This window comes from Dermacentor albipictus, chromosome 1, assembly GCF_038994185.2.
Source record: "Dermacentor albipictus isolate Rhodes 1998 colony chromosome 1, USDA_Dalb.pri_finalv2, whole genome shotgun sequence".
In the NCBI taxonomy this organism is placed as follows: domain Eukaryota; kingdom Metazoa; phylum Arthropoda; class Arachnida; order Ixodida; family Ixodidae; genus Dermacentor; species Dermacentor albipictus.
The window spans coordinates 289121948-289136935 of record NC_091821.1 but is presented as its reverse complement, the minus strand read 5'-3'; the positions used below and the strand labels follow the sequence as shown (position 1 = coordinate 289136935).

General features: G+C 46.6%; 1 protein-coding gene across 2 annotated transcripts in view; it reads left to right on the top strand.

The window, feature by feature from the left end:
- LOC139054444 (atrial natriuretic peptide-converting enzyme-like) overlaps positions 1-14988 on the top strand; it is a 784429-nt gene that overhangs the window by 382328 nt on the left and 387113 nt on the right. The window lies entirely within an intron of this gene.

The window sequence follows — 14988 nt, the reverse complement described above, 5'->3', positions numbered from 1 at the left end:
GTCCCCGCAGGGGCGTCTGCGAAAGCAGGCGTTTGGTGTGTTGCGACACCACGTACCCGAGCACACGAAGGTTGGACCCTCCCGCGTGTAGCCGTGCGCGGCTTACCCGTGTCCGGGGAAAAGGGGATCCTGGGGGTTGAGCCAATGCCGGGTGTTTGGACCTTTACGGCCCCTCGGCGGCGGCAACACACCCCTTTGGCCTCGGCTTCACGTAGACGGCACCCCCGGACTGACCCACCCGGGGGAAATCGGCAGTCGCCTCTTCCTATCTCTTCCACTCGAATCTTCGTCTTTATCTCTTACTTTTTGACCTTTCCTGTCTTCTCCTCTCTTCCATTTACTTCATTCTCCTCGGCGGCAAGGGTTAACCTTGCGTGGGATAGCCAACCTTGGTTTTAACAGATTTGTTTATAGTAGGGTCGTACAGCTGGCGCAAGCAGGCCGTCTTTTCACGGTCCTGCAGCGTCCCCTCGTTGGGCTCCATGGTGGGTGGCTGGCGGCGCTGCCGAATTTTCACACATATCTATGGCAAGTATTTTTCCAACACTTCCTGATCGCCCTCACAAACGAGGGCGCACCGAAGAAGTTTTCAAGTTTTTTGGCCGAAATAATGACAATTTTCCAAGATTTCATCTTGTACATTGAGAGAAAAAAGAAAAGGCAGCGAGAATGATCTCACCCTTTCTTGTTGCAAAGACACTTAGTGAACCTTTTGGCCCAGGTTATAAAGTCTCTAAATTGGCAAGTGGCGACCTCCTCTTAGAACTGCGTGATAAGACACAGTACGAGAAACTCTCCAATCTAGTATCCTTTGGGAATCTTCCAGTGACGGTCACACCGCACCGCACAATGAACACCACCCGCGGAGTCGTTTCCGATGCCGATCTCATGGAACTGAGTGAAGCCGAACTACTGGAGGGCTGGAGCGATCAGAATGTGACCAATGTCAAGAGAATAAAGATCAGGCGCGATGGCAAGGAGATTGAGACAAAGCACTTAATTCTAACTTTTGCATCAAGTATGTTACCTGAGACCATTGAGGCTGGCTACATAAAGATGCGAGTCAGACCGTACATCCACAATCCTCTCCGATGCTTTAAGTGTCAAAGATTTGGCCACAGTTCACAGTACTGCCGAGGCCGCCAGACTTGCGCGAAATGTAGTGCCCAAGAACACCCATCTGACGCGGGAATGCTCCACACTGCGTGAACTGTGATGGGGAACACACCGCGTACTCGCGGTCCTGTCCATCATGGAAAATAGAAAATAGTTACAATCAAAGTTAAGGAAAATATATCGTTCAAAGAGGCACGCAGGCGTGTAGCATACCTGCCAAAGAAAAGCTTTGCCGTAGTGGCGCGTCAGGGGGCAGCGTCACAATGGCCTCCGGCGGCTGTCCGACCCACACGCAGCGAGTCGGCAGTTACGCCATCTGCCCCCACGGTGGTTGCAGCTAGCGCTGCTTCGCCAACCGAGCAGAAGGGACCATCGACCCCGAAGGTGGGCGCAGCCGAGGCTGCCCAAACCTCCCCGGCTCCTTCCAGCGCTGGCAACAGCCGGTGCAGCCAAATCCCTCATGGAGCCCCACCGACCTCCGGGGTGGTGGGCGCAGGGGTCTTGCCCTCCAAGGCGAGACTCCCTCTGAAAACTTCTCGCTCGCAAGAGCACGTGTCCGGAGCCTCACTAGAGGCAATGGACACAACACCTATCCTCAAGGCGCACCAAGCGCCTAAGGAGCGGCGAGGCTCCCTCGAACGCTCCAGAAAGGGCAAAACTCCCGTTACAGGGCCTCGAAAGGGCTCTGTGATTTAATCTCTGTAATTTTCATAATCACTACTTCTGTTTCTGTACACACAGCACCTACTGACCTCCAATATGGATACACAGATAATTCAGTGCAAAGTCAGAGGTGTCCTTAGAAACCTTGATGATGTTCAAGAACTAATCCACAAACACAATCCCAAAGTGCTGTGTTTACAAGAAACAAACTTAAAACCCAAACACACAAACTTTCTCCGACAGTATATAACTTTTCGCAAAGATCGCGATGGTGCTGTCGCATCATCGGGCGGTGTTGCCATTGCTATCCATAAGAGCATTGCATGTCAACTTTTACAGCTACAAACGCCTCTCGAAGCAGTGGCGGTTCGAGCTGTACTCCTAAACAAACTCATCACCATTAGCTCTCTTTACATACCCCCACATTACAAATTAACGAAGCATGAATTCCAATCCTTTCTTGATCAATTGCCAGAACCTTACGTTGTTCTCGGCGATTTCAATGCGCGCAGCTCTCTGTGGGGCGACTCTCGTATAGATGCGCGAGGTCGTGTTGTTGAATAGTTCCTTTTCTCTTCTGGCGCGTGCCTTCTGAATAAGAAGAAACCCACATATTACTGTCTTGCAAACAATACCTTTTCTTCAATTGTTCTGAGCATAGTTTCTCCGTCCATACTGCCTGAACTAGAATGGGAAGTTACGAACGATCCTTACGGAAGCGACCACTTCCCCGTACTATTAAGAACACTCAAAGAAGACGAATATCCACCACAGGCTCCTAGGTGGAAGACTGAGACAGCAGACTGGGAGAAATTCCGAAACTTAACTAGTATGTCATGGGATGACATGTCCTCGTTAGGAATTGATGCTGCCGTGGAATATTTTACAGCCTTCATAATAGATGCCGCAACTAAATGTATATCACAAGTAAATGGATTGGCATGCAAACGGCGTGTCCCGTGGTGGAACGACGATTGTAGGATCGCTCGTAAGAAACAAAACAAAGCGTGGGGGATGCTACACGCCTCCCCCACTGCGGAGAATCTTATCAATTTAAAAAAAGTAAAATCCCAAGACAGGCGAACCCGCCGACAAGCCAGAAGAGAGAGTGGGCTGAAGTTTTCATCTGGTATCAACTCCTATATAGATGAGGCCAAAGTCTGGAACAGGGTTAATAGGATAAAAGGGCGACAAACATATTCACTTCCTTTGGTGAACACACAAGGTGAATCACTGAAAGATCAGGCAGACACACTTGGAGGACACTTTGAGAGCGTGTCAAGTTCAAACCACTATTTGCAATTATTTTTGAAATACAAACAAATAGAAGAATGTAATCCAATAATACAAAAATCTAGACAGAATGAACCTTATAACCGGCCGTTCAGTATTGCAGAGTTGAGAGCTGCTTTGACCACATGCAAAAGCTCTGCACCTTGACCTGATAGTCATGTACGAAATGATCAGAAACTTACACACTGACACCAAACTTACACTACTCACGCTTTTCAATGCTATTTGGGCTACGGGATACCTCCCATCCACATGGAAAGAAGCGATTGTGGTCCCTGTTCTTAAGCAGGGTAAAGACCCTTCCTTGGCAGCAAGCTACCGTCCGATAGCTCTTACAAATTGTCTTTGCAAGCTTTTTGAAAAAATGGTTAACCGCAGACTTGTACAGTTCCTTGAACTCAACAATATCTTCGATCCCTTTCAGTGTGGCTTCAGAGAAGGGCGGTCCACAACCGATCACCTTGTGCGCATTGAGGGAAACATTCGCGACGCCTTTCTACATAAACAATATTTCCTATCCGTATTCCTCGATATGGAGAAGGCGTACGACACTACGTGGCGCTATGGAATCTTGAGAGACTTGTCGAGAATTGGCATCCGTGGCAATATGCTCATCCCAATAGAAAGCTATTTGTCCAACCGTACATTCCGCGTGAAAGTCGCCAATGTATGGTTGCGACCTTTTATACAGGAAACTCGTGTACCTCAAGGAGGTGTACTTAGCTGCACGCTCTTCATCGTGAAAATGAACACCCTTCGTGCTTCATTACCGCCAGCCATTTTTTATTCTGTTTACGTAGACGACATACAGATGGGTTTCAAATCCTGCAACCTTACTGTATGTGAGAGGCAAGTTCAACAGGGCTTGAACAAAGTGTCCAAATGGGTAGAAGAAAGCGGATTTAAAGTTAACCCCAACAAAAGTTATTGTGTGCTTTTCACAAGAAAGAGAAGGCTCATTGCGGAACCCAGTATCGAAATGTATGGTCAGCGAATTCCTGTGAACAAAGAACGCAAGTTCTTAGGCATCATACTTGATTCGAAATTAACGTTTATTCCACACATAAAGTACCTCAAGGACAAATGCTTAAAAACAATGAACTCACTTAAAGTGTTATCCCAAACATGGGGCAGTGACAGGAAATGTTTAATGAATCTTTACAAGAGCCTCATTCGATCACGGTTGGACTACGGTGCCGTGATCTATCATTCTGCAGCCCCGAGCGCGCTAAAGATGCTAGATCCGGTCCACCATCTAGGAATCCGACTAGCCACTGGAGCTTTCAGAAGAAGTCCCATTGAAAGTTTATATGCAGAATCAAATGAGTGGTCGCTTCATCTGCAGAGAACATACATCAGCCAAACATATTTTCTGAAAGTCGACTCTAATCCTCAACATCCGTGTTTTAATACCATTAACGACATGACATCTGCTACACTCAATCATAATCGTCCCTCCGTTAGACAGCCTTTCTTGCTGCGTGTGAGAGAGCTTATAGTGATCAAATGCATGTCCCACTCCTCGAGCTCCGCCTAATGCATCCAGCCAAGCTGCTACCTCCTTGGGAGTGGCAGCTCATACAATGCTATATATCTTTTATGCAAGTTCCAAAACACGCTTCAGACATTGAAATCCAAATGCATTTCCGGGAACTCCAGCACAAACACTCCTGCATGGAGTTCTACACAGACGCATCGAAGTCACACGACGGGGTGTCCTATGCAGCCGTCGGTCCAACCTTCTCGGAATCCGACGTACTGCATCCGGAAACTAGTATCTTCACGGCTGAGGCCTACGCAATATTGTCGACCGTGAAGCATATAAGGAAATCAAAACTCAAAAAATCAGTTATATATACGGACTCCCTAAGTGTTGTGAAGGCTTTGATATCGTTCCATAAGCACAAAAATCCTGTTATAATTGAACTCTATTCCGTCTTATGTAAAGCATATGTATCTAACGAGCATGTGATTATATGCTGGGCGCCAGGCCATAGGGCCATCGAAGGTAATGTTCTGGCGGACCAGATGGCCACGTCAGTTGCATGGCATTCTGCTAATCCCACCGCTGCAGTTTCTGTCACAGATCTGAAGCCCTTCTTATGGTGGAAACTACGGAACCACTGGCAACGCCTATGGGACGCGTAAACAAATAATAAGCTCCACGTGATAAAGCCACAGTTAGGATTCTGGCCCTCTGTAACAACATTACGCCCAACAGATGTCCCATTCTGTCATCTCAGAATAGGACACACATTTGGCACGCATAACTATTTACTCACTGAAAATGATCCTCCAACCTGCGGTAGATGCGGGGAGAGGCTGACCGTCCTCCACGTCCTCCTGGAGTGTCGGGAAGCCGAATATGAAAGAAAGAAACATTTTCCCTTAGCATACCGGCAGCGCATCCCCCTCCATCATATTATGTTACTCGGCCCAGAACCTTTATTTGACACCAACGCAGTCCTAAGTTTTCTGAAAGATGTTGTCTTGCATGTTTTTAGCCCTACATGTTCGTAGCGGGTCCTCTCTTCAGAGGATGCCGCTGCGATAGCTCTTTAGTATAGCACATGCCTCTAGGCCCTTGTGTTTCAAGGGCTCTGGCGAGGCAGCAGTGCTCCAAGTAATTTTATCATCCTATATATTTTTATTTGGCATCATTCTTCTACGATGGATTTTAATGTTCATAGTATTCGTCATTAGTCATCGCCATAATTTTATACTACATATATTTTACGCACTTTACAGCGACTGTTTTTAGGCCACCTTACAGCCAAGTCACATCTTCCATAATACATCGTTAACACTACCACTTGTCATGGCGTTCTTTGGCCAAACCTGGCCCTTGCGCCACAAAACACCACACATCATCATCATCATCATCATGTGTCGTGGCATCACCAGGAGCCATTTGCGACCATCAGGCAAATAATTCCTGCGGTAAAGTACGTTGTCGCGGACAGTAAAATGAGCGGCTTGGCGACGAAGTGTTCGAGAGGAGGGTGTGGCGGATGGGTCGTGGCGGAAATTCAGCATAGTTGAAAGCAGGGGATCCTTACGCTGCTCGTCCGGCATATCAACGACGTTGAAGGCTGACATGGATGCGAAGAGCGGAGACACTGAAGCCACATCACAAGGTAGCGGTGATCGGGAAAGCACATCGGCGTCAGAGTGCTTTCTGCCTGATCGGTGGACAACGCGGATGTCATATTCTTGTAAGCGGAGTGCCCATCGGTCTAGGTGACCTGACGGATCCTTCAACGAGGACAGCCAGCAAAGGGAATGGTGGTCGGTGACAATGTTAAAAGGGCGACCGTATAGGTATGGACGAAATTCGACGAGCGCCCAAATAATTGCCAAGCACTCGTTTTCTGTTAGAGTAGTTGGTTTCTGCCTTCTTTAATGTGCGGCTCGCATACGTGTCGACGTACTCGTCATAGCCGTCTTTCCGTTGTGCGAGGACTGCACCAAGTCCGATGCCACTGGCGTCCGTATGTACCTCTGTAGGCGCTGTGGGATCGTAGTGTCGAAGAATCGGTGGCGAAGTAAGTAGGCCATGTAGTTGCTGGAAGGCTTCGTCACAGGAAGTTGACCACGTGGAGATGCCGTTGGTAGCGGTAAGCGAATTGGTCAGTGGTGCGATGATAGTCGCAAAATTGCGCGCAAAACGCCGAAAGTAAGAGCAGAGCCCTATAAAGCTACGGGGCGCCTTAAGAGCAGTGGGCATCGGAAACTCTGCGACCGCGCGAAGCTTGGCTGGGTCAGGAAGCACACTGTCCTTCGATACAACGTGACCCAATATCGTTAACTTGCGAGCAGCAAAACGGTACTTTTTGATGTTGGAGGACAGCAGAGGTGAGGTAGGTCAGTATCTCACGCAAGCGAACGAGGTGCATCAGAAAATCTGGCGAAGACACCACCATATCGTGTAGGTAGCAGAGACATGTTTTCCACTTGTAGTTAAGATGGATGGTGTCCATCATACGCTCGAAAGTAGCGGGCGCGTTGCAGAGCCCGAATGGCATTACGGTAAATTCGTACGAGCCATCGGGCGTGATTAAAGCTGTCTTCTCACAGTAATCTTCTGCCATCGGCACTTGCCAATGGCCGGAGCGAAGATCCAAAGATGAGAAGTACTCCGCGCCTAGCAAGGAGTCGAGGACGTCATCTATCCGAGGCAGCGGATAGACATCTTTACGAGTGATCTTATTGAGTCGACGGTAATCCACACAGAAGCGTATTGACCCGTCCTTCTTGCGTGCTAATACTACAGGAGACGCCCAAGGACTGTGGGAAGGGCGAACAAAGCCACGGTGCAGCATGTCGTCGACCTGCTCGTTAATGATCTGTCGCTCGGCTGCCGACACGCGGTATGGTCGCTGGCGTAAAGGAGGATGGGAACCAGTGTGTACGCTGTGGAGTGACGGTTGCCGTACGCCCCGGAGATGGTTGTTCACAGTCAAACGACGAGCGAAAATTCTGAAGAAGCGCGAGAACTTGCTGGCGATACGGAGGCGGCAGATCGGCGTCTACGACAGATTCAAGAACGCCTGACGACGACGACGACAATGATGATGATTACGTGCACAACACGGGAGAAGTGAGGGGGTCGAGTTCATAACAGGGTGTGTCGTCGGAAGCATCGAGAATGTGAAGCGGGTCAAGGGGCTGAACACGATCTAGTGATTCGCCGCGCAGTAACGTCACAGGGTAGTGAGACGGGTTACTCACAAGCATTGAGGATAATCCAGACACAGTGGTGAGGACGGCAAATGGGAGAGGTGGGGCCTTGCGGCGTAGAAAAATAGGCGACGGTGTAAAAAGTACTGTAGCGTTTGGCGCGGTAGAGCAAGAGACGGGCACAAGCACACACATTTCGGGTGGTATGTCCGTATGGGGCACAATAGTGAGCTTGGAGGTTTTTTTCTTCGGAGGGGTCAGTCAGCGGGGAATCGGCAAGCGGAAAAAGCGACACTTCGGCCCGGGAACAGTCGATGATGGCACGATGGTGAGACAAGAAGTCCCAGCCGAGAATAATGTCATGTGAGCATGAAGACAACACGAGAAATTCAACAACGTAGACAATGCCGTCGATGACCGCCCTTGCAGTACATTGAGCAAGCGGGGCTATATTGTCACGTGGTGGTGACGTTGAAGAACACAGTAGCAATACTGGGAACGACAAAACTAACTTTTATTGGGCGAACCTGTGCCCGCAAGACAGACTACATTTATAGCACAACGATAGCGGCGAACACGGTCCAACAAGCGGCGAACAAGCGCGTTGGCTTTTATGCATCAATCGTCGAATGTTCCAGACTAATCTTTGGGACCCGCGTGCCTTCCACAAAGTTCTACACCATTCGCGTCAGGCGATTATATCAGACAACATAAGGTTCGGCGACAACAGACATCGAATAGAAGCATCGATAACTTTCCAGAAACTTCGGATACATGCAGGCGCGTCCCGCGCTGTGCGATAACATTTGTTAGGCGGCGAAACGTGGTCGCTCGATAAAGATAAGGACACGTGTCAATATGCTGCGCAGTCGCGGTGCTTAGAAGCATGCCAGACAGCGGCGTTGTGACCTTGTGGAGGCTGCGACAAAGCTTTTCGCCGATAACAGAAACTGCAGCCCCAGTATCAATAAGCGCAATTGCGGCGGTTCCTTCGACCAAAACGTCCAATAAATTGCGTGGTGAGTGTGCAGGCCTTGCAGAAGTCGCGAAGCTTGCAGTTCGTGCCTGCGGAACTGCAGCAACTAGTTTCCCTCGCTAGGTGACTGGCGGCGACGTAAGGGGGAAAGTGAGCGACAACGTGGTGATGGCGAACGATGGGTGCCGACAGGGCGTCGAGGAGGCGGCGAGAACTCTTGGTCGGGAAGCATCGCATGCCCAGTAGTATCGTGGGAATAGGCATATCCAGGCGTTGCGACAGCGGCGCTAGCAGGTGGCATGCGACGATGCAGAAGCGCGCAACGTGGCCGGCGACACCGCAAGCGAAGCATATGGGTCGGTTGTCGCGTGTGCGCCGAGGGGTCTGAACGTCGAGACGGAATGGGAGGCGACGCGGGAGGAGCTTGAAGTCGCATTGGCGCCGGAAACGCGAACGTCGGCGGCGCAGGTCGCGCGGCGACTTCGACATAGGTTTGAAGTTTATTATAATTTTGACGAGATTGTCATGGCGCCGGAGCAAAAGGCGAGACTATACACGCCTGACTAGGCCTCTGGCGCCGGGAGGACAGCAGACAACAGTGCAAAAAAAATGTATACATATATACACATAATACACACATATACATACTTATATATACATGTATATATACGAAGGACACAATTATACATACGATAAATCAATGCAACACAATAAGTATAAGTAATGCAAATGAAGAAATAAGGTACGTACAGAAAGATACAGGACGGTCAAAAGCCAAATGGGAACAAAAAGTCTTGCAACGCATGAAATTGCATATCAGTCGAAAAACAGAAAATCAATTACAAAAAACAGGTGTCAATTGTTGCAAAAATACAGTTTTGATTTCTTTCTGAATATTGAAATGGTTGAGCAATCTTGCATGATATCAATAAAACATACTCATCATTAAGTAAATTAGGAATCTGCCACTGTAAAAGCTGATTGCCGTAGTTTGTTCTAGTTTTTACCCTAATAAAGTTCCTAGCTCTTAAGGTGTTATTAGTTGTGGTATTAGTATATAAAGAAAAAAAGACCTCACGATTACTTATTTATTTATTTATTTATTCAAATACCCTAAAGGCCCTCTTGGAGAGGGTATTACATAGGGGGGGGGGGGGGCACACGAAACACACTAATAAGAATATGCGAAAAAAATAAAAAAAGATAGTAAGAATAAACAATTCAGCAAACGTAGTAAGAACACAACAAAATACGCATACACCAATATTGGAAGTGGATTAAAGTTCGAATAAAGATAAAAATGAAGTGTGAAAATTGAAACACCGGGGGTTCAAGGATAACACAAAAAGAGAAAAAACTGCAATACGATGTCAAACAAGATGCAAAGGTATTAAATTAGCCCTGAAAAAAAAATAGCTAACACCAAAGACGCACGGAGACGTCAAATTCTGATGAGTCCACAGCATATGGTGAAATTGATCGGTGTTAACTTCAGTGGCAATATCAGATGGTAGGTTATTCCAGTCAGCTATGGTTTTGGGGATGAATGATTGTGCGTAATGGGCCGAGTGGCAAGCTGGGCGTTTGACTTTACAGGGGTGATCACGGCGAGGAAAAATGACAGGGGGTGACTGAAAGAAGTCGTCGCGCAAACGATCATGATGATAAAGTTTGTGAAAGAGAGATAGGCGGGCGTGTTTCCGTCGTAGTGATAGCGGAGGCAGGTCGGCACGAATTTTTAAAGATGTAACACTGGAGTACGGAGAAAAATCTGAAAAAATGAAGTGAGCAGCACGGCTTTGCAGGGATTCAATGTTACGTATAATGTAGTCTTGGCTCGGGTACCAGATGGCACATGCATATTCAATTTTAGGCCTGATTAACGTGGTGTACGCGAGTTTCTTTAGGTGTGAAGGCGCTTGCTTTAGTCTGTGTTTCATGATTCCGAAAGTACGGTTAGCAGATGCATGAGTAACGTTGATGTGATGATGCCATGTTAGATCCGATTGCAAGTTGATTCGTAAGTATTTGTAAGTTCGACAACATTGTTACCTATAAAGTATGAAGTTGGAATACGGGAAGAGGAGTGCGTAAATGACATGCACTTAGTTTTAGTATGATTTAGGGAGCATTTGCCAGTCTGAACACCATCTGTTAATTGCGTTGAGGTCTGACTGCAATGCTTGATGGTCAGTGTCAGTAGAAATGGTACGGTAAATTACGCAATCATCGGCGAACAGTCTTACTCTGGACGACATGCAGTTAGGCAAGTCATTAATATAAATTAGAAAAAGCAAACGGCCAAGCACTTGTGGAACGCCGGACGTGACAGGAATAAAAGGGGAGTTGCAATGATTAAAATTTGTGAATTCAGTTCGAAATGACAAGAAATCTTTTATCCATGCAATGACTTGTGCGTCAATGTTACAATGTTTAAGTTTCAGTAGTAGCCTGTGCTGAGGAACGCTGTCAAAAGCTTTGGAAAAATCTAAGAATATCGCGTCGACTTGGTTGCCAGCGTCAATACATGAAAGCAAGTCATTAGTAAACCCTGCAAGTTGCCCATCGCATGAATATCCCTTGCGAAAGCCGTGCTGGTATTTGAAGATTATGTTATGTTCTTCTAAGTATCTTATGATTTGAGAATGTATGATATCTTCGAGTAGTTTGCAAACGGTGCTAGTTAACGAAATAGGCTGGTAGTTAAGCGGTAATGAGCGATCGCCAGATTTAAAAATTTGTATGACCTTGGCTGTACGCCAGTCGTTAGGAATTTGGCCGGATGACATTGACTGTGAAAAAAGAGCGCACAAGATTCCCGAAATGCTTTGCGATGTACTTTTAGGCAATTTGTTGTTGAACCCAACGTGGTCAGATGCAGATGATACCTTACGATTATTAAGTAGTGATATGATACCGGACTCGGTAATATTTATCTGCGGCTTGATGATATCGGAAAGTGTACCTATGTTTGGGCATGAAGTGACGTCCTCGCGGGTGAACACAGACTAGAATGCATTGTTTAATACTTGTGCATACTTTGACTCGGGAACAGTGGCGCCTGTGGGATCGGTAAGCACAACATCGGGGTGATTGCTTGGATTTATTACTTGCCAACATTTACGAGGATTGTTAGTCAGCACAGATGACAGGTCGTGGTTGAAAAAGTGACGACGACTGGATTTAAGTAACTCTTGGTATTCTTTGTCGCACTGTTTGTATTTAAGCCACGATGGTGCAAGACTGGATTTCTGGGCTTGCCTGTACAATCGCTTTTTTTGTTGTTGTTTAGACGCCGAAGTTGCTTGTTGAACCATGGCGTAGAGCTCCTACTCCTAATTGTTATGGACGGTATATATTTGTTAACGAAGTCAGTAAACATATTTTTGAACGCGACCAAGTTTTCTTCAACTGTACGGGACAAGACGTCATTAAGAAACTGGTATGCAAAAAGAGATAATTGTGCATTCATTCCATCAAAGTTAGCTCTGCTGTAGCATTTAATTTTTTTTCAATTATCTTCCTACTGTTATGCCGACAAACAATGTTCCCAGTAATGACGTCATGATCGGAGAGCCCATCTAGGTAACTAATGTTCGCGCAAATGTCAGGGATATTAGTAAGGATTAGGTCAAGAATACTGGAGCATGTGGCAGTGCGCCGTGTGGGTTGCATGATAAGTTGGGATAATGAAAAATCTAGACATGACTGAAGAAATGCATTTGATTCTCTTTCACTCTCCGTGACAGATAGAGTTGCCCAATTGATGCGTGGATAATTAAAATCCCCAAATATTAATAACACACAATTTGGAAATCGGTTACACACTTCACTCAAAATGCGATAGAACTCTTCAACAAAAGCACTGCCCATATCAGGGGGGCGATAAAAAACACCAATAAGTATGTCAGTACTGCTACCGTTTAACAACACCCGTACACATTCAAGAAACGTAGAAATTGTGATGAGTACACATGATAATTCTTTTTTTATTGCCAACAGAACACCACCGCCTCTCCGATTTGACCTGTCGCAGCGAAATATGTTAAACGTCGCCTCGGTAAGAAAAATGCTGTCGTCGGGAACATTGTCCGTAAGCCACGTTTCCGTGATCGCGATTAAGGATGCAGAGCATGAATCGATAAGCGAGGAAATGGGTACAGCTTTAGAGAGGATACTTCTGGTATTTGTATAGAGGAAAGTTAATGCGGTATTATGGCAAGGCTTATGAACTGACGGCAAAGAAGGGTTGATTACTTGAGCTGAGGCAGGAGAATGATTGGGTCATTCGTCAGCACTTCCGTGGGTGCCGTCCTCTACCTCTGGCGCATCATTTCCAGATGTTTGTAAACGGACTGCGCAGTTGGCATCCGTGTCCCAGGCGTAAGCGTCATCATTTAGAATGAGCGTGGTGAAAGCAAGGCGGGGACGATCACCCTCCCTTTTTATTGACTTCGAGAACTGCCAAAGCTTTCGGCGCTTATCGCGCACGGCAACAGAGTAGTCCAGTGCTATCCTGAAATCTGTTTCCTTCAGCTTGCTGCCATTGCTGAGCAGAGTCTCGACTTCTTTTTCATTGTAGAATTTAGCTATTATTGGCCAATTTTTCGCGGCTGAGAACCAACCCAGGCGGTGGGCCCTGGCAATAGACTGTACTGAAACCTCCAGCTTATTTTTACAAAACTCTCGAACTATAGCCTGGGTACTGTCCCACGTTTCTGAATGGTCGGTGTCTGCAATGCCAAAAAACAGTGCATTCGATCGTCATGAACGGTTTTCGAGGTCATCAATTTTCTCTTGGAGTTTGCGAACGTTGCTGTCACAGGTTTCTGGAAGTTGCGTTGGAGGCATAGGTACACATTTAGATTCAATGTCATTGACGCGTTTAGTTAGCGCGTCTAAGTCATTCTTAAGGACGCTATGCATTTCTAGAACTTTATGTACAGATTCTAGAAGGCTCGCGTTATTTGTCTCGAGACGCCTAATTGCATCGCACACTAAGTCAAGCTTCTCCTCCTGCGACTTTGTCATCGGACCAGGGTTCGGCTCAATATCACCACCTAAGAGCAAGCGACGCCACAGGTACAAAGCCGCCGAACGAAAACGCTTGCAACAATCGGGTGGCCACGACACCGCAACAAGACAGACATTGTTATCACGAAAGGCGTAGGAATCGTGGTAGCTAACCTGTACAAATGCAAACGGTAAGAACAACATCGCAACTGCGGTGGCGTGGCCCGACGTGTCGAAGATGTTGGCGCCCTTTTCACACTGCGGATCAGCTGACAATGTTCCATGTTGCCAAACGAAGGGTGCTCCCGTGTCCAGAAGTTGCGGTGTAGGTATATAGCGGCCGGCTCGAGGATAGGACGCACTGTTCCATTCCAAGGGCGGCGGTCCTAGTTGATGCGTCAGCACACCATCCGTCCTTTATCTTGAAGAGCTGAGTCGAAGCAATAGGCGTCAGCAGACCAAGCCCAGTCACCAGCACCTGTACAAATGCAAACGGTGAGAACAACATCGCAACTGCGGTGGCGTGCTTTTTCGGAGAACTTTTGTCTATATAGACTAGTGACACTCAAAATACTGTCCTGGTGAAAGTACTCAGAGGTAAGTTCGTACATCAATAGGTTATGAATAATACGAACACACTTCTTCTGCATTCGGAATAGAGTTTCCAAGTTAGCTTTAGAAGTGACGCCCCAGATAAGTAGACAATAGTGGAATCTAGAATGAATAGTATATAGAAAAGTATAACTGACGCTTAAGTTTTAAAGGTAACAGCATGCGATGCTTATTGAGCATGCCAATTAATTGTGCTATGCTACGTTTAATATAACTTAAGTAATGCGTCCACCGTAGATTTTCATGGAAGAGTACACCCAAGAACTTGTACTGCGAAACCCTTTCAAGTGGTTGCGATTGAAATATTAAAGATGGGAGCTTAACTGGCTTGTTAATAGGAGTAAAAAAAATATACTTTGTCTTTTTAACATTTAGGCTCAACTGATTAGCCGATAACCAAACTGAAAGGGAATTTAACCAGTTGTTAATAAGAGCAATTAGAATAGAGATGTTATCAGAGGATAAAAAAACGTTTGTATCGTCGGCATATAACACAATATCGGGTGTTTCTGGTATTGCCACGATATCATTGATATAAAGCAGGAAAATCGTAGGACCTATAATTGAACCCTGCGGGACGCCGTATACCTAATGTCTGCTAAATCTGATGTTATGCTGTTCATTTCTACAAATTG